Raw genomic sequence first — 21,200 nt, 5'->3', positions numbered from 1 at the left:
ACGGAGTCTCCCTCTGTTACCCAGGCTAGAGTGCAGTGGTGAGATCTTGGCTCACTGCAACCTGCGCTTCCTGGGTTCAAGTGATTCTCCTGCCTCAGCCTCCTGAGTAGCTGGGACTACAGACTGATCCCACCACATCTGGCTAATTTTTTTGTATTTTTGGTAGAGACAGGGTTTCACCACGTTGGCCAGGCTGGTCTTGAACTCCTGAGCTCAAGAGATCCACCTGCCTCAGCCTCCCAAAGTGCTGGGATTACAGGCAACAATTTTTTTTTTAAATTTTTTTTGAGACAGAGTCTTGCTTTATCATCCAGGTTGGAGTGAAGTGGCTCAGTCATAGCTCACTGCAGCCTTGACCTCCCGTACTCAAGCAATCCTTCTGCCTCGGCCTCCTGAGTTGCTGTTAATTTTTTTTTTTTTAGACGCAGGGTCTCACTATGCTGCCCAGGCTAATCTCAAACTTCAAGAGACCAAGGCGGGAGGATGGCTGAGCTCAAGAGATCCTCCTGCCTTGGCTTCTCAAAGTGCTGGGATTATAGGCACGAGTCACTGCCTGTCCATATAATGTAACACTCTTGAACCCACTATCCAGACTTGAGGTTTTGTTAAGTTACTGTTAAAATTTTGTCAATTTTGCTCTTGAGTTTTCAAAATAAACAGGTCATTACAGATAAAGGTGAAGTTCCCTTTGTCCCTTCCCCAGTACCATTCCCCTCCCTTTCAGAGGCACCACCATCATATATTTTTTCTATTTTTACCATAGATATATATCCATGAATAACATTATAAGGCTTCAGTGCATTTTAAAAAGAGGTCCAATGGTTATGATATAATTTATAACTTTATTTTTCCATCGCACATTTTTTAAAAAGTCTTTCTTTGAGGTTTTTGGCAAAGTGCTGACAAGGGTAAAACTAGGGTTATAAGATCATGCTGGTTACCAAGTGGAGTATTCCAGGTGACAGAGGAGGACCAAGAATGGTGACAGTGGGAAGGAGGAGACACAGGTAAAAGGAGAATCCATACCACGGGTCACTGGTGATCGCCCTGTGAGGGCAGGGTTGTTTTATACATGCTGTTCTTCAGCACCATGAACAGGGCCTGGCTGTTTAAGATGCCCAATAAATATCTGTTGACAGAGAAAGGTTGACAGGGGCAGATGGATCCAGGATGACTCCCAAAGTCCTGGCCCAGTGCAAAAGCCTGGATGATGGTCCCAGTCTCCAGTATGAGGGCCCCAGGAGGAGAAGTTGGATTGCAGGGAAAGATGAATCCAGAAGCCATCTCTCTGATCTAGAGGAAACGAGGCTGTGCCGTGTGGAAGGGATTAATGTTAGGAAGCAGCCCGGACTTCCGTTCTTAGGACAGAAAAAAATCTTGTAGCAGGTAGTTCAAGGCTATAAAAGATCTGAAGGGACCCAGAGATGGTAAGAGTGGAAAGGTTCAGTCCTGCTGGGGGCAAAGGGATAGTTGAAAAACAAGCCAAAAACAATAATCACTTTCCTCAGAAGGCCAGGAGGGCAGGGCCCAGCTTCTGCATCAGCCACAATGAGTGTCTTATAGCCCTCTGTGCGGTGGGTACCCACAGCCCATTAGCCAAGGCAGAGGAGGAGGAAGAAGGTATAGTAAGTGCATCTAGGATCATAAAGACCTTGTCAGATGCCCACACTCAACTTTGCTCCCACTCCATATTCATCAACAAGATGGACAGGTAGGGTGCTCACAACTGCTTCTTAGGACTTATTCTTGACCAAATTCAATTTCTCTATTCAGGGAAGGATGTGAAATATAACCTGCTTTCCAACTCTTAAGACCCAGAGCTCTGGCTCTTCACCTCAAAAGGCTGCCCTCTGCAAGAGCTCCCTCAAAGGCACTGCCACCCCCACCTCCTCACCCCACCACCCCTGCCCCAGGCACAGCCACCACCCACCCTCTGCTGCTAATTCACCTATAAACGGTCTCCTGCCTTGCGTCTCCACTCAGTTTTGTTCTTTCTCTAACACGTTCCACTCTCCTGAAAGCCCACCCGATCCTTCCTGTTACCCTAGCACTGACTTCCTAAATGAAGTCTGGTGGCTCACGGTTCTGTCCTTCTCTGTTTTTGTTGCTCTTTCCAGCCCCTCACCTGAGCCTTTGGTAGCTTGGTCTCACAATTCTTTGGGTCCTGGCTATGGTTAAGTGGCATTTCTCTACTTCATCCCCGGGTTCAGGGGCAGAAATGCTTTTACCATCCCCAGTGCCCCTCTCTGGGGGGAGCAGAGAGGTCACTTTAGTTTTGTTTGGTCTGGTGGAGTAAGGCACGCCCTTCTTTCAGAGAGGGAGCTGTCATAGATCTAAGCCAGTCCCTGTCCTAGGAGTACTTGCAATTTAGAATTGCACTTTAGTCAAGGAATTTTAAATATTGTAAAGCAATGCCATAGCTGGAGGGGGAGAATCTTGGAATCCCCTTTCCATGAGCCTGCTATTTGAAGGTGTGGTGGGATCCCTTGGAAGTGTGGGCCCCTTGTACTCTGGATCTAATTCCTAGAGTCACCAAAGGGCCAACATAATGATTCTCAAACCAATCTGTGATCAGTCCCCTCATACCTTGAACTTGGGCAGGCTGCTAATTTTTATCAGAGCAATACACCCTGTAGATACCACCTCCCTGAACTCTAAACCGAGCAGAGCTCTAAACCATCAAAGAATCAGGCTATATAGACTTCTACCTTAAATGGGTGTAGATTCAACACGATTCCCAAAGCCACGTGACTTGCCCCGCTAACCAGGGTTCTTCCTCAGTGGGGAAACTACTGGGGCCTTTTTTCCTTCTCCTTTTCACCTACCTGAATTATTACATTTATTTATAATTAACATATATCGCATGTACTATTAAAAAGAAAATAAAACTTAGAAAGACTTGGTGGTGGGTGCTGCTGAATTAGGTACAGAGCCCCAGTTAGGTGGGTGTCCTGTGGAGTTTCTGATGAATCAAAAGCCATTGTTGGGCACTTTAAAAACATGGATGCCTTGAGCCCTGGGAAGCCCCAAGGCTGTGTCTATGGAGGGCACCCACAGAGGATTAGAACTGGGGCACTGGAACGAGAGGACCATCAGAAGCAAGGCCTGGATGCTCAAATTCCCACCACAGTCATAAAATTTAAGAGCGTCTAAGTCGCAAGCAGCCTTTAGGTACTTTCTCAAGAATCCAACTAATCTTGTGTTCCGCCTTGTAGCCTTCTATAAAGTGTGACCATTCACTTGGTTGATGATTAATGATTCAGCTAGTAATTATTAAACAGAAAGGAATCAGAAATAAGAATCATAAATTTAAACAAAACATTTCATGTTCTTAATGCTAAACTTGAAGGTAAAACAGTAGGAAGGTAGAAAAAACAGTGTTGCTATTTGTTTTGTTCTTTTAAAGAATGAGGAAGTCAGACTTCCTGCTCCTTGTGTAGGCTCTGTCCCTGACAGGGTTTCTCAAACTTTTCTGCCAAAGTCTCTTTGATATTAGAGGCAGGAGGGTAAACTTGGACCCCAGCAGTCTGGGGGCTTGCCCTAAAGGGCCATTAGCAAGGACCAATTATTTCTTTTTTTTTTTTTTAAAGACATGTTTAATTAAATAATAGGTTACTTCATCTTCATTATTTGCATTATATAAAAATAGGATTTTTTATTAATAAGAAAATAGCAGATTCTTTTGTGGCCTTAAGTTTTAGCTCTAAAATGATGCAAACTTTGCATTTTATAACATAGTATATTTTATACATCTTAATATAAAACTGATGTTTTAAACCATTTGCCATCAAAAAACCTCTGTGGCCCTCGGAGAGGCTTCTTATATATCCTGGGACACCCTCAGCATGCAGCTACTGCAGTGTGGCCTGGGGCACTTGCACCCAGGTGAGAGGTGCTACAGAGTGTGGTGGTTTGTTAAACTAGCTGCCACTGTCCCAGGTTATATCTTTAATGACTACCATTTAGTGAGCACTACTATGTGCCAGACCCTACACCAAATGCTTTTATATGCATATGCCATTTAAATTCTCACAACCACCTGCCTAAGGCCACACAGCTGTAAGGTGGCAGAGTGAGGATTCAAATACCTGTCTGCTTGGTTTCAAAGCCAACTGTGACCCCCTGCTGACTCTTAGAGGCCAAGGCTGAAGCCCCTGACTGAGTGAGTGGTGGTGACCTGGGGAAAGGACTGTTGTGGTGCATCTGAAAAGAGCGTGGGGGGGGGTGGTCCGCAGGTAGTGCCTTATCTCAATTGATTGTTCACAGTCAGTTACAGATCAAACTCCTTGTTCTGCTCCTTCCCCCTTCTCATTACTGCACTTGACCAGTCTTTAAAAAAAAAAATACATACAATGCAGGTCTAATACGAGAAGTGTCAGAAAAGCTAGGCTTAGGTCTAGCTCTGCCTTTGACTAGCTATAGGTTCTTTAGGGAGGCCCTCAGCCCTGTCTATAAATGGGACTATAAAGGTCTGTGAAACGGGCAATGGAAAAAAGATGAATGTTGAGCCACATCCCAGGCTCCTTTCTTGCTCCACTGCTTATCAGCTGTGTCATCTTAGGCACATCACTATAACTCTAAGCCTGTTTCCTCACTTCTAAAATGTGAAGAACAATACCCACCTCACAGGGCTGCTGTGGGGATGAAAAATAATACACATGAAACACCTGGAACAGAGTTTACATATAGTAGTTGCGCAATAAATGCTTCCCAATAGTAGTTATCCTTGTAATAGTAGTATTAGCGATACTACTAAAGTATTATCATATAAAGTAGTATTAGCAATGCTACTATTCATATTTTAAAATTGTGTTTATTAAAGTGAGAAAAATGTATGAAAGGAATACTACAAATTAAGATAATCCATTAAAAATAAGCAGCTGGAGGCTAGGCATGGTGGCTTATGCCTGTAATCCCAGCACTTTGGGAGGCCAAGGTGGGTGGATCACCTGAGGTCAGGAGTTCGAGACCAGCTTGACCAACATGGAGAAACCCCGTCTCTACTAAAAACACAAAAAATTAGCCAGGTGTGGTGGCGGGCGCCTGTAGTCCCAGCTACTAGGGAGGCTGAGGCAGGAGAATGGCATGAACCTGGGAGGCGGAGCTTGCAGTGAGTGGAGATTGTGTCACTGCATTCCAGCCTGGGCGACAGAGAGAGGCTCCATCTAGAAAAAAAAGGGAGCTAGAGGAGGCCCACCTTAATGTACACCAAAATAGTTCTGCTGGTTGAAGGCCTGGAGTTCCCTGCAAAGGGTGGGGAAGGGGATTAGCCTGGGGAAATAATGCCTGGGGCAAGTTGAAGCAGAGTTAGGGAAGATCCAGGTCCCTCTGCTGAGCCAGTTTGGAGGACAGAGCCTGACCCTCCATGAAGAGAGACTCTCAAGGTCTCTTTTAGCTTTAACATTGGCTAAGTGTGGTTCTATGACTCAATCAGTCTGCCCTAATTCCTCAGTGTGGGCAGGACATGAAAGACCACCCACCAGTATCTCAGTGAGTTTGTGTGGCCCCCACCTTGGCAGCCACACACAGACACTTCCCAGAGTCTCAGTGATGACGATTCTCTCTAAAGGGAACCCAAGCCTTAACCAAAGACCACCTCTCCATCTTCCTGCTGGGGCCTTGCAGGTCAGCTTAGAGGGAGTTTTCCAGAGCAGGTGGCTTCCTGAGTGGCCAAGATCATGTGGGCAGGATAGGTTCTCTTCTCACTGGGCCTTTCCCCCCTAAGCTGGTGTCCCAGGCATCTCTCTCAGTTTGGAAATCAGATTATTTATGGTTTATTTTTGACACCAGATCATCGCTGCCCAAGTTTCATCAATTTGTCACTGTTTTTATTGTCAGCAATTGCCCATAACTGGAGCACATTTAAAATGTCATTGATCTTGGTATTACAGTGTCATAATCTGACAGTAATAGGTGTAGCCAGCACAGGAAGCCCAGGCCCTGAGATTGATGGCGTTCAGCACACCAATTATATTCTGTCCATCTAAGTGATAAAAGAGTACGTAGGAGGCATTCAATAGATAAATTAGATATCGCTCCCAATTATGTCCTTTATTTTATGGAGTCATATGCTCCCCTTAGAACTTTTTTTCTTCATTTGGCTTGTAAAGGGGAATTACTTGACCCCCCTAAAGACTGGGACTGCCACCCTGCCTGTCCCAACTTGGGTTCTACCCTGATCCCTTCCGAGTAGCTCATAGTCTCTCACCTGGGCTTTCTCTGGAACTCACCTAGGAGTTCCCCAGTGTGGTGGGTCCACAGGTGTAGAGGGAAGGAGGCAGAGGTGCCTCACCGTCTGGGAAGGAGTTGGGTCAGCCCGTTGGGAAGGACTAGGAAGTCTGGCAATGCCTTTAATGTGACACTGCCCAAATAAATGAGACCGGGAGAGGGGCTGGAAAATGGGTAAAAATCCTCCAGTCCAGACAACAGAGCCTTCAAATTAGGACAACGAGTAATTGACTATGGCTGGGGAGGAAGAGGATGGTAAAAAGGTTTTCAGTCCTTAGGAAGTGAATTCATCCATCCCTCTACCTCCACTCCGGACTGGGTGGGGCCAATTCAAGTCCTTCCTTGGAAGAATTCCCGGAATCTTCCACATCCCCATTCTGATCCATATCAGATGACTTCCTCAGCTCAAGTCCTAGCTCTGCCACTGTGGTAGGGACATAATGCCAGCTTTCCTGGGGGAGGCAGAGGGCTGCTGTTTGAGAAAAAGCCCCAAGAATGGTTCATTTCCAAGAAGAGAGCTCACCTGAGGCAGGGAAGTGCCTGGCCGAGGAATAGAGGTACAGTGAAGGCGTAACTTTATTAGGGGCCTGGTTTATAAGCATCTTAAACTCTGAGGACAGCCTTGACCTGGTCCAGACCCCTGTTTCCCCATCCCCCAAAGCAAGCATGAAACACGGCAGAGGCCGAGACACCAAGTAGTAAACTGTGATATAGGTCTATTGATCGAGCTTTCAAAGAGAAAGTGTCCATGGGCTGGGCTGCTCCCCATTGCCCTGTTGCCATCTCAATGTTATAAATAATTCTGGCACTAAGTGCCCTGTTACACCGAGGGGAAGTAGTTCTTATGGCGTGAAACCTGAGAATATGGGTCATGGGAGGAGGGGTGACTGGGGGCAGGGGTAGAGATGGGGAGCGATCACCCCAAGGCTCCTCAACTACACCTCTAGGCCGGTGATAGATGAATTTCTGGAGCAGAGGATGGCATTTCAAGTGAAATGTTTATAGGAAATGAGTGTGATTTAAACAACGTCTTGGCTGATAAGCACCAGCCAGCTGGGGGGAGATGGCAGGCTAGAAGTGGAGGAATCAAAAGCCCAGAGGCCCCCAGTGTTAAGTAGCTGTCTGAAGCTCCGCTCAAACACACACATCAGCTTTGGTCTTAACATGTTTTTAAGAGCTGGTTATGATTTCCTTGAGGGTGGCTCAGATTAAGACTAGAGTGGAGCCCCCAGCTGAGCGCCTTCAATAACTGTCCATCACATCCTCTTTAGAAACAGCAGCCTCTTCCCCTTGGCTCAGGGACCCTGTAACTGGGGAGGGCTGTGAAGCTGCGTGGCTTGTCAGCCTGTTCCCAGGCAGCATGGGGCCTGTCTGCCCTTTGCCTGGGGTCCTGCCCCGGATCCCAGGAACAGAGATTGAGCCCAACCCACAGAGAGCTCTCAGCCTTCAAGAAGAGAGAAAACATACAACCTAGAAAAGAAGAGAGGAAGTAAAGAGAGCAAAATGATGGAAGCCAAGGAAGAGGAAACTGACACCAAATCTGGAATTTGGGCCTTTCTCACCACATGCACTGCTGCCATCCTGGTCCAAGCCACACGTTTCTCACTTGGATTAGTGCAATGACCTTTCAACAAGTCTCCCTGCATCTTCCCTTGGCCCCCTGTGATCTATTCTCAACACAAAAGACAAAAAGACTATTTAAAAACTGAAGTCCAGGCCAGGTGCAGTGGCTCACGACTGTAATCCCAGCACTTTGGGAGGCCAAGGTGGGTGGATCATGAGGTCAGGAGTTCAAGACCAGCCTGGCCAAGATGGTGAAACTCTGTCTCTACTAAAACTACAAAAATTAGCTGGGCGTGGTGGCAGGTGCCTGTAATCCCAGCTACTTGGGAGGCTGAGGCATAAGCATCACTTGAACCTGGGTGGCAGAAGTTGTAGTGAGTCAAGATTGTGCCACTGCACTCTAGCTTTGGTGACAGAGTGAGACTCTCTCTCAAAACAAAACAAAACAAGACCCTGAAGTCCAATCATATCTTTCCTCTCTACTTCACTCAGAGTAAAAAGCAAAGTCCTTAAGTTGACTTATGAGGCCGAACATCGTCTGTTCCCTCCTTACCTCTCTGATGCCATCTCCTCCCACTTTTGCTCACTCCCACAGACTTGCCAGGCATGTTCCTGCCTCAGGGCCTTAGCACCAGCCACTCCCTCTACTTGGAATGCTCTTGCCAAGATGTCTATGGGGCTTACTTCCTCTCTCACCTCTAAGTCTTTGTTCAAATACCATATTCTCAGTGGGATCCCTTGGACAACCATATTAAAAACCTCAGATTTCCCCTCCATGCTGATCCTTCTCTATTTGATCTATTCCTTTTCTGTAACAATTATCATCTTCTAATATATGATATAATTTACTTATTTAGTAAGAATATTGTTCATTATCTGTCTCTCTCTGCTAGAATGTAAACTCCACACAGGCGGGGGGTCTTTCTCTGTTTTGATCACCAACGTATTCTAAGAACTTGGAATAGTGCTCAATTATAATTGCTTAGTGAGTAAATGCAAAGGATGAGTTTCACCAGGGGAGGGTTTGGGGAAGAGAACAGAGGGGAGGCCATCCCAGGCTTGGGGTGAACTTGTGCCTTATCTCACACCAGGCCATGTGTGAGGATCTGAGAGTCAGAGTGTTGGGCACAAGTTCAAGAGTCGGGCTAGGGCATCACCCAAAATGGAGAGATTCAGTTAACAAAGAGACTAGGCTGGATTTACCTCTGGAATCTGGTGGAGGACTTGGCTGTAGGTTGGGATTTTACCATCTTCATGACCAAAGCATACTTGGGGATAATAATGCCAAAGGGATGTGCAGGGCAAGAATGAGGTGGTTGGGAATGAAGGCAGACTGGGAATTCAGGTGGGAGAGGGTAGCTGAAAGAACAGGCATGTGTCTTCTAAGTCTGGAAAAAAGATTGAGGAGGAATTAGAGGGCCTGAAGGAAAATTGTGTATGCAAGTGGGAGGAAGAGCCTGGGTCACTGGAAGCTATCACCTCCAAGAGCATGTTCTGTCTCCACTGAGGGCAGAATCAAAAGCCATGGGCTGCACCTAAAGTCGAAGGAACTGGAGTGAGACATCAAGAAAGGCCTCCCAACAATGTGACAGGTGGTGGAGGGGAAGCACTGGGCCTTGTTCGCTGGAAAACTTGAGCAGGACCTAACTGGGTGCACACCTGAGCCAGGCTAAACCAGAGGGCAGTGTGAGGCTCTGGGGTGGGAGTGTGGTACTAGAGCCCCGGAGAGGGTTCCTGCCTCTGCCTGGCTCCCAACTCCATCCTCTCACCTGCGAGGCTTCTGAGCTTCTAAGCATGCAGAAATGTCCTCTCTCCTGACCTCAAGTTTCTGCATCTTCTCAGAGTGGAAACTGAGAGTATTTAGCATTCCAAGGCCCCACCTGTCCAGGGGCCAAAACATGTGTACCACCTCTCCTCAGAATATCAGTGCTCAACTCAGCTTTGTTGTGGCCTCAGGGTACAAGCCAGGAGAAGCAGAAAATACCTTTGGAGGTTATACAATTCAGTGGTTACTGCAGTTATAATGGAGTGAGGACATGGGTGGCCTGGGAGTTCTGAGGTTCCGGGGAGACTTACTTGTCACTGTATAACTTTTGGTGCCTTTTGAGTTTTGAACCATGTACATGTACTTCCTATTCAAAAAACATAAAACAATTAAAATCAGATGAAAGCAACAACAATAATAACAACAAAGAATAGGTCTAGGGAAGTGGGAACTTGATGCCTCCAATTGCTACCCTGAAGGCAATGACCTGCCTCCTCTTGCCCACGTGTACCCTCCTCCTCATCTGGCATCTCCATTCTCTAGAGGCTCAGAGAGGGGTGTGGCTGGCCTGATGTCACCCAGCATTTAAAACTAGCAAAATTCTGGGGCTTAGGTGTCCAGACTCTCAGTGTTGTCTTTCTTTTCTGATCCTCAATGACCCCATCTACTCATTGACCTCTCCATGTTTTCGGCAGAACTTTGCATATGCTACAAATCAACCTTCAACGGGTTATTTTTAAAACTGTATGGTCTTAAATGCCATCTTTCCCAGGAAGTAATCTCTTTTCACAAAGAGAAAGAGATGACAGCTCTCCTCTCCCCCTGGTGTGGTGTCTGATGGTTCATTCCCTCCCTTCCTGCCTCCCTTCTCCCTTCCCCCGTACCTCTAAAGTGGCTCTCCACTGAAACTTGGCCCTGTCTCTGATGAGATATGTGACCTTGAGCAAGTCATTTAACCTTTCTGTGTGTCTGTTTCTTCATCTGTAATTGAGGATCCTGACCTTCCTCCCCTGGCTCTTCACTTAGGCATTTGTACAGCAAGCATGTATTCTGTGCCTGGTGCTGAACCTGGCACTGAGGATCACACAAGACAATGTATGTGAAGTTAATACAGAGACACAGAGAGTTACTGCCAAGGCCTCCTTCCTTGGATGCTGTTCTGGGCTGGGTGCTCCAACCCCCTCATCTGGCATGCCCTTGGAGGAACTGCTTCACAGTCTACTCCAAACCTCTCAACTTCTAGCATTGCTCCTGGGCTGAAGCCAATATCCTGCTCTGCATGAAGGGTCAGGGGGTGCAGAAATAGCCTATTTCTCAGGCTTTTTCATTTGGTTAGATCCTTAGGCACCACTTTGCCTACAAGAAGGAATAATGCTGAAATCTGTCTGTTGGTCTTTAGTCTGGAATTTTCAGTGTCCGCCTCTCTTGCCTTCTGTGGGCCTTTCCCTGGGAGTTGGGCTGGAACAAGGGGTAGGAAATGGAATCTATTCATGTTCTCACTCTGCTCATTTCTCTTCTTTCCTGAGTCCCATGCATCCATGGAGATTGGTACAGTGGCTAAGATTCTGGGATCGGAAACTCACATTTGTTTCCCTTCAAATGTAAGCTGGGCTGTGGAGGAAAGATGGTACCTTCTTTAAAATGAACACTACCATCTCAGAGTATACAGGAGCTTGCTTCAGGTAGAGGAGGCAGAGCTGCCTTCCAGAGCTCTTGGCAGGAAGCTGTCCCCACTCCCTGCCTGACCACCGAGGATTGGGTGAGCATCACTGGGAGGGAGGGGTGTTTGTAGAAAAAACGTGCTGCTTCAGCCCTGATCATTGCTGATGGACCATGGCAGCAAGGAAGGTCAAGTCCAGACTAAGGAGGTACTTCTGGTTGTCAGGGACTGGGTTTAAGGTGAGAGGTTAGTTGGAACTACTCAGACATGGTCTTCCCAGAGCAAGGAGGAAGGATGAGATGATCTGGGAGTTGTGAAGGACTCAGGGGTTCCATGATGTTGCAGAACTGGCAGTGACTGGGAGGATGCCAGGGAGATGTCAGTTCACCCATGTCTAGAGCAGAAACCCCATGGTCAGAGACCAGGTATCTGGAACCCCAACATTCCCAGCATAATGCCTCGCACAAGGCTAACTGGAGACTGAGGAAGACAAGTCCTTCCCTGGAAGATGGTGCCAACACTGTGCTCACAGGACAGCTACTTTAAAGCCCCAGCAAGAAAATGGTCCCAGACTGTGGGACCTGGAAGTACTTCTTCATGTCCAGCCTCAATCCTCCTTACCACAGCTCGATTGGATCTCAGTGCAACCTGTGGGATTTGTCCATGCCCAGAGGAGAAACCCAGCAAGGAATATGGACTTTGCTTTTAGGCCTACCCTGTTGGCTGTGGGAGATAGAACAAGTTGGCCAAACTGTGAAGTACCTGTCTCCACACCTGGGGAGTCCCCAGGAAAGTGGAGAGGGAAGATCTTCCAGGGAACTGCCACCCTCCATGAGGAGATAGGCATAACAGCAGAGGGCAAGGAAGGTTCAGTGGCCAGGAGAGGTGGGGCTCAGGGAGTCCCTCCTGGCTGGGGGTGAGGGAGTTCCTGGATGCTCAGCCCCTCCAAGCCCCTGAGGAAAGACTGTAGCTTCTGGAGGGCAGGAGCTGATCCTGCATCATCTCGGCAGACCAGTGCCCAGCACACAGCAGATGCTCAAAACACATGGGTTGAATGAGTGAGCCTGGGGTCAAGAGCCTGCCCAGCCAGCAGGTGGAGTGGGTCTTTGGAGAAGGGATTCCCCTCTCTGGGCCTCCATTTCTTCATTTGTAGAATGAGGGGCTGCAGTAGATTGTTTCTAAGGTTTTGTCGGCCCCTGACGATCTGCGGTTTCCTATTTCCCTGCTCTCTCGTCAATCCCTTTCCAATTCTCTTTCCCTCTACAGCTTCTTTTCCTTTCCCTTTAAGTCTTTTTCTTCCACTAACCCCCAATCTCTGCACCCCCATTTTCAGTCTCTCCCCTCCCCAGACAATTCTCTGGCTTTCCCCCTTACAGGTATTCCTTCCTCTCTGCTTCTGGTAACTGCCCCCATCACTACCCTTCCCTGATACCTTCAGTGTTCTGCGCCGCCTGCCTCCCAAAAGCCGCCCTTTCTAGTGCCGCTTTCACCCACCTTAGATCCCAGAGGTGGGAGGTTGGAAGAAAAGGAGGAGGGTCCTAGAGCAGTCTCTCCCCTGCCCCTGCAGTGGCCCCACCGCGATGTCCTCGTCCCCGCGCCCCGCCCCCCTCCCCGCCACGCCTCTCCCTCAGCAGCCGGTGCCGCACTGCGCCCTCGCCCCACGCTAATGCGATCTGGAGAGACCCGGGCGGGCGGCGGGCAGTCTGGCCCAGCGTCCCGGGCGGCGCTGATGGATGGTCCCCTGACAGTAATCGAAGAATGAGGACGCGCTGGCGACGCTCTTGCCCGAGGCCCCGCTGTTTGGCTAGCCCGGGAGTTCCTCCCTCCGCAGCGTCTGCCTTCCGGACGCTCTGAACTCACTCGGCTTTGCGGGAGGCTCAAAGCCTCAGGTTAGGGCAGAGGTGGGGGCTTCTGCTCTCTCTCTCCCAAGACACTGGTTTCTGTTTGGGAACAGATCCCTCCTTGGATCCACGCTGCTTCTGTGATTCTGAACAAGCCACCCATCTCCCGGAGTCTCAGTTCTCCCTTCTGTATAATGCCCTTTAAAGCCTGGTGGAGTGTTGTGGGCCCGGGAGATAATACTGAGGAAAATGACGCTCTCTCTTAAGTAGAAACCGAATTTCACTTTTAGTTTACAATGCTCAGAATAATCTGGGCTAAATGTGCGAAGCCGAGTAAGAGCTGAGTGGCTACTCACACACAGAACATATGTTTATACACATACACATAATGTTTTTAGCATACCAGGACTGCTTAGACGTCTTTAAAGAGAACACTAGCCCAGGTACTTCTCCAGGGAGGCGACTGTCTCCAGCAGGACTTTTTCTCCCCTCTACTGAGGCCACTTACCTGTCTTAAGCCCCCAGACCCCATCCGTTCTGGGGTTCCCCTGCAATCCAGGGCCAGGCTGAGGTGGTATGTGGGAAGATCTCCCTTTGGAAAATGTTTCTGGTTAATTTCCCAACTCTTTGACCATGTTCTCCCCACCTCACCCACATTCAGATAACACAGGGTTCTAAGGCTCCTTCACTCCTTCACCCCCGGGGGATACTCCTTGGGCCTGGCCCTGTGGAGGGGCTGGGAGGTGGGATCCAGAACCAATTACAATTCTGAACGCACACCCAGCCGCCTCCTCACTCCCTTTTAACCTTTCCCTCTCGTCAGAAGCCAAATTGAGTTAGTCTTGAGTTTTGATTTAATTCCCGAAATGGAGTCATAATCTGCTTAGTGTCCTTTTTCCCAAGTCCTAGATATTGAAGTGTGTGTGTCTGTCAGGGGGAGTTAAAAGAGCAGCTCTGTGACCTTTGGAGGACCCTCACACTCACTTACCTCCCAAACACCACCAAAGAGCAGGAGACGCCATGGCCCTGAATTGCTGGGTAGTGTGATGATGGTACTGACAACTCACATTTACTAGGCATTTACCACATGCCAGGACTGAGACAGGCACTATACACGCATTTCTCACAACTACCTTTCAGGTAGGTACCATTCATATCCCCAATTTACAGATGAAGAAACTGAGGCTTAGCGAGGTTAAGTAGTTTATGTTCTATCCTGCAGTGATTACAGACGGTCCTCGACTTATGATGCTTTGACTTACAATTTCTCAGCTTTATGATGATGCCAAAGTGATATGTATTCATTAGATACTGTACTTCTAATACTCATACAACCACTCTGTTTTTCACTTTCAGTACAGTATATTATAACATGTTGAATCTCATGTTGAATACATGAGATGAATAAATATCTCATGTTGAATACATGAGATGAATAAATATCTCATGTTGAATATATGAGATGAATAAATATCTCATGTTGAATACATGAGATATTCAACACTTTATTATAAAATAGGCTTTGTGCTAGATGATCTTGCCCAACTGTAGGCTGATGAAAGTGTCCTGAGCACTTTAAGGTAAGCGAGGCTGAGCTATGATGTTTGGTGGGTTAGGTGTATGAAATGCATATCCACCTTACAATATTTTCAACTTACTACAGCTTTATCGGGACACAGCCTCATCGTAAGTCAAGGAGAGTCTATTATTAAGTGGCAGAGCCCAAATTTGAAACTACACAGTCAGACTGCAGAGCCTGTGCTCTTAACCACTTAGTTGTGTGACACCTGGCAAGGTATTTAACTTCTACATGCCCTGTTCCCTCGTTTGCAAAACACAGATAAGTAGGGATGATAAGATATTCCCTTCAAAGAATTATGTTGATGAATTGAGCTAAGGCATTCACCATACTCACAGTAAGCATTCAGTAGTTTAGGTGCCCTACACATTGGAGCAGGGTTGAGGAAGGGAAAGGGTACAATCCAATGGGCTATTAATTATTCATTGTTACTGTTGATAATAATAGTTATCATGCATTGAGAGCCAAGTGAGCATAGGCCACCCTACAAGGTAAAAATTATGTCTGTTTTACAGATGAAGAAACTGAGTTTCACATAAATTAGGTAAATTACCTAAAGCCATCCAGTTAATAAGTGACAGAACAGAGCTCTTGTTCAAACACTGGGCCCTTGACTCCAAAGCCTTCAGTTCCCAGCACCCCCAGGGTCACCAAAAACTGGCCTCTCCTGGGGGAGGTCAGGGCTGAGGCCAACAAGCCCAAGTCACACCTTTTACCACGTGGGACCTGATTTTCTCCAGGTGAGCAATGTTTTCTTAAAAGAACAGGAGGACAGTAAAAAATTAACTAAGACAGTTTCTCCCTCCCTGAAGCCAAGGTAGAACCTCCCCCCTACAGCCAGCCCCCACTCTCCTCACTCCTGTTTCCTCTGTGCTCAAGTTTGTGGCCATTAAATAGAAGAGGAGAAAGCTTGAACCAGGCATGAAATATTTATCAGTTAATTACAATATGCAGATTCTGTTCCTAGGGGTGATTTATCTTTTTGGAAATATAGGAAAAGATCCTGGAAACTTGTATCCTAATTGCTTGGCCTATTATTGTAGCAACCAGGTAGAAACTCCATTTACTATGTAACTACAAATTTTCCCACTACTGGAGGTATCTGCCTCTGCTTCTATCACTGGTGGTCTGGGGACCATATGCTTTTCGGATAAGAGATGAGCCTCTTAGAGGTCAATTTGTCGATTCCTCTGTCTCCTCTTGGGGTGGTCCCTTTGTAAATTCTAATAGCTATAGGAAATGAAAAGGGTGAGAGTCTCTGAAATTCTGGGATCTCAAGAGAAGCTAATTCTAAGTGAAAACCTCTCCGACTGAAGCAGTGCCACTGGTGAGGGGATGTCCAAAGTTGAGAAGCAGCTCTCAGCTGAGTATCCCTCCCCTCCCTTGCTCTGGCAGAAGTGTCAGCCCTCCTCTTATCTCTTGTATCATTTCCTAGGGCCTGCATCTCAACCTCTGGCTACACATTAGCAACCTGGGGAGTTTTAAAAATCCAGATGCCCAGGCCCTACTACAGGCCAACCAAATTGGAATCTCTGGAGGTGGGACCCAGGCATCAGTATTTTAAAAAACTTGTGGCCGGGCATGGTGGCTCACAACTGTAATCCCAGCACATTGGGAGGCCGAGGCGGGCGGATTACCTGAGGTGAGGAGTTCGAGACCAGCCTGGCAAACATGGTGAAACCCCGTCTCTATTAAAAATACAAAAATTAGCCAGGCATGGTGGCAAGCACCTGTAATCCCAGCTACTCAGGAGGCTGAGGCAGGGATAATTGCTTGAACCCAGGAGGCAGAGGTTGTAGTGAGCCGAGATGTGCCACCGCCCCCTAGCCTGAGTGACAAGAGCAAGACGCCATCTCAAAAACAAAAACGAACAAACAAAAAAACTCACTGGGGGTTCCAATGTGCAGCGAAAGTTGAGACCCTCTAGAGCTAATAGAAGGGTATCACTGCCCGGTTAATGGGCCCTGCTTATCTGCAAGACTGTAATTTTTATCCTTCCCTCTCTGGTGCTGGAGGAGGCAATTTCTTCACTTTTTAGAATCTGAAGAACATCTCTCTTTCTTCACAAAAAGCTTGTAACACAATAACTACCATTTATCAAGCCCCTGCTGAATGCTTGGATCTATGCAAATAAAATTTAATCTGATCTACAGAACAACTCTATAAGGTCAGTGGGTATGTCTATTTTATGGATGGCTCAGAGAGGTTAAGTAATTTGCCCAAGTTTGTACAACTAGCAAGTGTCAGATCAGGGACTTGAATCACAAACCCATGCTTTTAACCACTGTGGTACACTGCCTCTCAGTTTCTCAAGGCCAGAAGGGAAGGGCTTCAGGTCCACCATATGCAGTGCCTACGGAATGTCTTGGGGAGGGAAAGAAGAGAGAAGCAAGGAGAAGTATAGGGAAGCAGACAGGGGCTACACATGCATAGGGCCTGGAGGGCAAAATGGTGGCTGGGAGACTGAAGAGGGTTTCTGGGGCTAAGAGGAGGTACCTGAAGGAGGGTGTGGTAAGCCGACACGTGCATGGGAAGGGGGCAGTGTCTATGGAGATAGCTGGGGAGTGGCGGAACGGGGTCCAGGAGTGGGCGCCGGCAGTTGGAACATCCAGAACAGTGAGCAGTGCCCATCGTGGACTGGGTGGTTGGGGAGTGGGAGGGACCTCGTGTCAGAGGAGGGGTCTTTGTGAGCGTGCATCAGTGAGGAATGCTCCACCGTGAATACTAAGGGCAAGAAGAGAAAGGGCCAGAGGGGGCTGGGTGATGTTTAGCTGCTGGGGTGATTAATGGGGGTGAACGGAGGGTGAAACTCAAGCCCTTCCAACGAAGATGGTGGGGAATGGTTGTCCAAGAACAACAGTGCACTGTTTCATGGAGAAAGCCAATGCCCAGGGGAGGAGTGGCTGAGAAGGACGCCAGGCACAGTTGCTCCTTCCCTTTTTTCCCAAGTTCTCTTTATTTACCACCAAACAGTAAATTAAACTATATTAGCCAGTTCCAGGGGACCCTCTGGATGGGCTTCCTACCTGCCTCCTGGCTTGGGAGAGACCAAGGAATGTTGGTGTGGCTTGGGGAAAGAGTGAGTGAGGTCTGGGCTGAAAGTTGAGATGACTCCATGGACCACCCCCTGGTGGGGCACAAAATGGTGATGTGCTGGCAAGAGCCACTGGCTCCCTCTGACCAGACAGGCACTGAGAGATACATGGGGGTTGGGACCTCAGGTGTCCTGTAGAAAGTGGTAGTGTTCTTAGAGCAGTTTTTAGAGCAGCCCCTTGGCCTCAGGGAGGGACGCAGAGCTCCTTTTCTGTGAGAGAGAGTTGGGGGAACAAGGAGAGAGGGCTTCCCATGGCCCTGGCTTCAGGGTGTTGACCTGGGTTTGAAGAATGGAGATAAAACTTGTGGGAAATAGCAGGTTTAAGCCACTCTCCCCTCATTTCCTACTTCCGTCTCTTCCTCTAGATACAGCTGTTGGGAGCTGCCTCTTCTGCCCTCAATCTCCCTGCCTGTAGTTCCAGAGGGAAGAAGAGGGGAAAAAAAGGATGAAGAGAATTGTTTCAGTGCTGGGGGAGGTGAGCTTATAGCAGGGATTTAGATAGGAATTACCTCATGGGATAGAAGCAATTTTCTCCCTCTCCAGGCCTCTCACAGATGTGAAACAACTGGCAGATCCGACTTTCCCACCCCTAACCATCTGAGGGGATGATGTGTCTTGAAACCTGTGCCTCTCAATTGAGAGGCTGGTGGGGGAAAGAGAGGTCAAGAAAAGGGGCCAGATGTGTGTTCAGGGTCCCCAGAGAGTTGAGGGAGACTAGCATCTCCTTAGGGTAAGGAAGGCAAAATGCCCATTCCTGATCCCAGATTGCTTAGATACTGTGCCTGGGAGTCCTCCCACCTGGCCTTAATTCCTGTCTCCACACACAGCTTGGCCAAGTTTCTTCCCCTGTTGGAGTCTCACTCCCAGTCCCCTACTCTATCTCTCCAGGAGCCTACAAAGCACTTTGAAATCTGAAGTTTGTGTGAGGTGGCTGTATCGCCCAAATACTCTGAGGTGCAACATGACTTGACTGGTAATGAGGCAACCATCCCACCTAGGGCAGAGTTCAAGGACTGCCTTCAAGAAGGGCTGGCCTCAGTTTGCCTGTTACAGAAGCCAAGGGCTAACAGAGGCTGCCCTCTGCCTCACAAAGAAGGAGATAAATGGGTCCACTGGAAAGCAACGGTCACAATCAAGTCTTAATGATGAATTAATAATTCATAATTACCCAAGACTTGCAGATAAGCACAAGCCCACTGGAATGATTTCCCAGGGAGGAACACAGTCAGAAAGGGTGGGAAGGGGACTTCAGTACAGACATGTCTTCCAGAGGCCATTAAGTTCATTCCTCTGCTTCCCAAACAGAACCTGGAAGAGATTCATTAGCTTCCTTGGCTGATTCCTCCTAACAGCTACCACCCCCTGAGCTTCTAAACAGTTCTTCATAAGGCCAGAGGACCATTCCTGCCAAAGTGACCTCAGAGCCTGGACTCTGGATTTCTGGGGTCTCTCTGTTCTCTGCTCCCCATTCTGCTATTTACATATGAGGTCCCCTGTAGGAGGGCCTGGTGCTAGGTGTCCCGGCGAGATGTGGACATCTTTCTGGCTCTTCTCCTTCTCTTATCTAAGTCCTCACATGGTGGGAAAACACCTCTCTAACGCTATGTAGAAAGAGAAGCAGGGAGTGCCCCTTCTAGCGTGAATGCCTTTGGTTCCCAGATCTGGATTTGAGGGGCTGGCTCTATCTCTTAAGAAGACATTTACCTAGCATCGATAATGGAGATGGGGCCTAAATAGGGCTAGGGAGGCACACCCAACTCCAGACCCAGCTCTCTGCTGTTCCCCTTCCCAGTGCACACAATCCCAAATTCCCACTCCAGAAAATTTTTTAAAAACGTCTTAAAAAAAACCTCAAAGAGCCAAGCAGACCCTCAGCTTCAAGGTATCTCCTCATTCTCTCTCTCTCTCTGTCTCTCTGAATCTACAAAGAAGGAGTGAGTTTTGTCTCTCCAAGTATTCAGAGCCTTAGATCACAAAGGGGCCTTAGATCCTGGTCTTTAGGAGGTCTTTGACCACCATCTCTGCTGTGGCATGACCTTTTTCAAAATGCTAGAAAGAAGAGAGACTGGCTCTTAGACCAAGGGGATTTGGGATTCGAAAGGACTTCCAATTCCAGTTCTACAGATTTCCTTCCCATTAGCCTCTTCATGTGCATCAAATGTAAATGGCAGGCTAAACCTATAGGATGAAGAGAGTTGAAAGACTGCGGCCTAAAAATACCCTTGTCCAAATCTGTGGGTGCAGAAGCACATTGAAAAGCAGCTACCCAGCCTGGCGGTGTGGCACATACCTGCAGTCTCACATACTTAAGAGGCTAAGGTGGGAGGACTACTTGAGCCCAGGAGTTTGAGGCTTCAGTGAACTGTGATGGTGCCACAACACTCCAGCCTGGGAAACAGAGCTGGACCCCATTTCTAAAAAAAAAAAAAAAAAAAAAAAAAAAAGTAGTTACCCAGGTAAGGTGGATGATCAAGTACACCCAGTGAGAAGCACACAAACCTTACCCTCTACCCAAACTCTCTCCCTTACCTGGCCCATTTCCGGTCTCTAGAGGAGGATCAGTTAGGGGGTGTGACCCAAGTTACCCAGATAATTAACTGTGGAAGCACGAGTTTGTTTTTTTTTTCCACTTCTTTGGCCTCTAAATATGAGAGATCTTTACATCTCTTGCCTAGCTCCCTCTTATTCTCTACCCTCTCCCCAACACGCACGCAAATCCTAGCAACAAACAAAAAATCCTAAATATAAAAAGACAAACCTTCCTGACCTACCATTTTGGCCCACCTGCAACCCCTGTCCCCCGTCCCCCCCCCCCAATTTTTTTCTCTCCTGAGCCTCTGCTCTTCGCTTCTAAAATAAAAAAAAAAAAAAAAAAAGAAGAAGGAATTTTCAATAGTCCCACTTGTCAAGCGAAGACCATCTTTTAACCTTCAACAGCAGCGAAAGCCGTGTGAACTCTCGGTGAACCAAGATTGAAGTCATAAATCACGCGTACAAAGGCGGCTGCGGAGGCTGGCGCGGGCTGCTGCACCTTTAACGCTTTCTGGGGCTGACAGGCGGCGGCCCAGCTAAAGTTCACAGCGCCCGGGGAGGGCCCGCCTCCGCCTCCCCTCCCGCCCCCGCCTCCCCTCCCCCAGCCCGGCCCCGGCCCCCGGCCCCGGACCGGACCGCCGCGCGGTCGCCTGAACTGCGAGCTGAGGAGGCCCCTTAGCTGTTCCCGCAAAGGGCGGGGGGCGCATTTTCTCTCCTGCCAGCCCGCTCCATCCTGGTCGTTTATTCCCGGCCTTCCCTCACCCCCCACCCCCACAGCCTGCTGTATGTAAATAGGCAAATAGATCTACACGGACACAATAATTTAGTTTGTTTGGTCTTTGGCATTTTCTACAAGACCCCAAGAGATGGACTTTCCTCTCCCCTTCCTCCTTTTAGAAATGGCACCCTTCATCTCTGTCTATGCAGGCCCAATTATC

General features: G+C 48.1%; 1 long non-coding RNA gene across 1 annotated transcript in view; it reads right to left on the bottom strand.

The window, feature by feature from the left end:
* Positions 1-21,200, bottom strand: part of LOC134740376 (uncharacterized) — a 63,997-nt gene that overhangs the window by 18,698 nt on the left and 24,099 nt on the right. The window lies entirely within an intron of this gene.

Source organism: Pongo pygmaeus, chromosome 10, assembly GCF_028885625.2.
Source record: "Pongo pygmaeus isolate AG05252 chromosome 10, NHGRI_mPonPyg2-v2.0_pri, whole genome shotgun sequence".
NCBI lineage: Eukaryota > Metazoa > Chordata > Mammalia > Primates > Hominidae > Pongo > Pongo pygmaeus.
The sequence above is the reverse complement of the archived record's forward strand: the minus strand, read 5'-3'. Positions and strand labels throughout refer to the sequence as shown.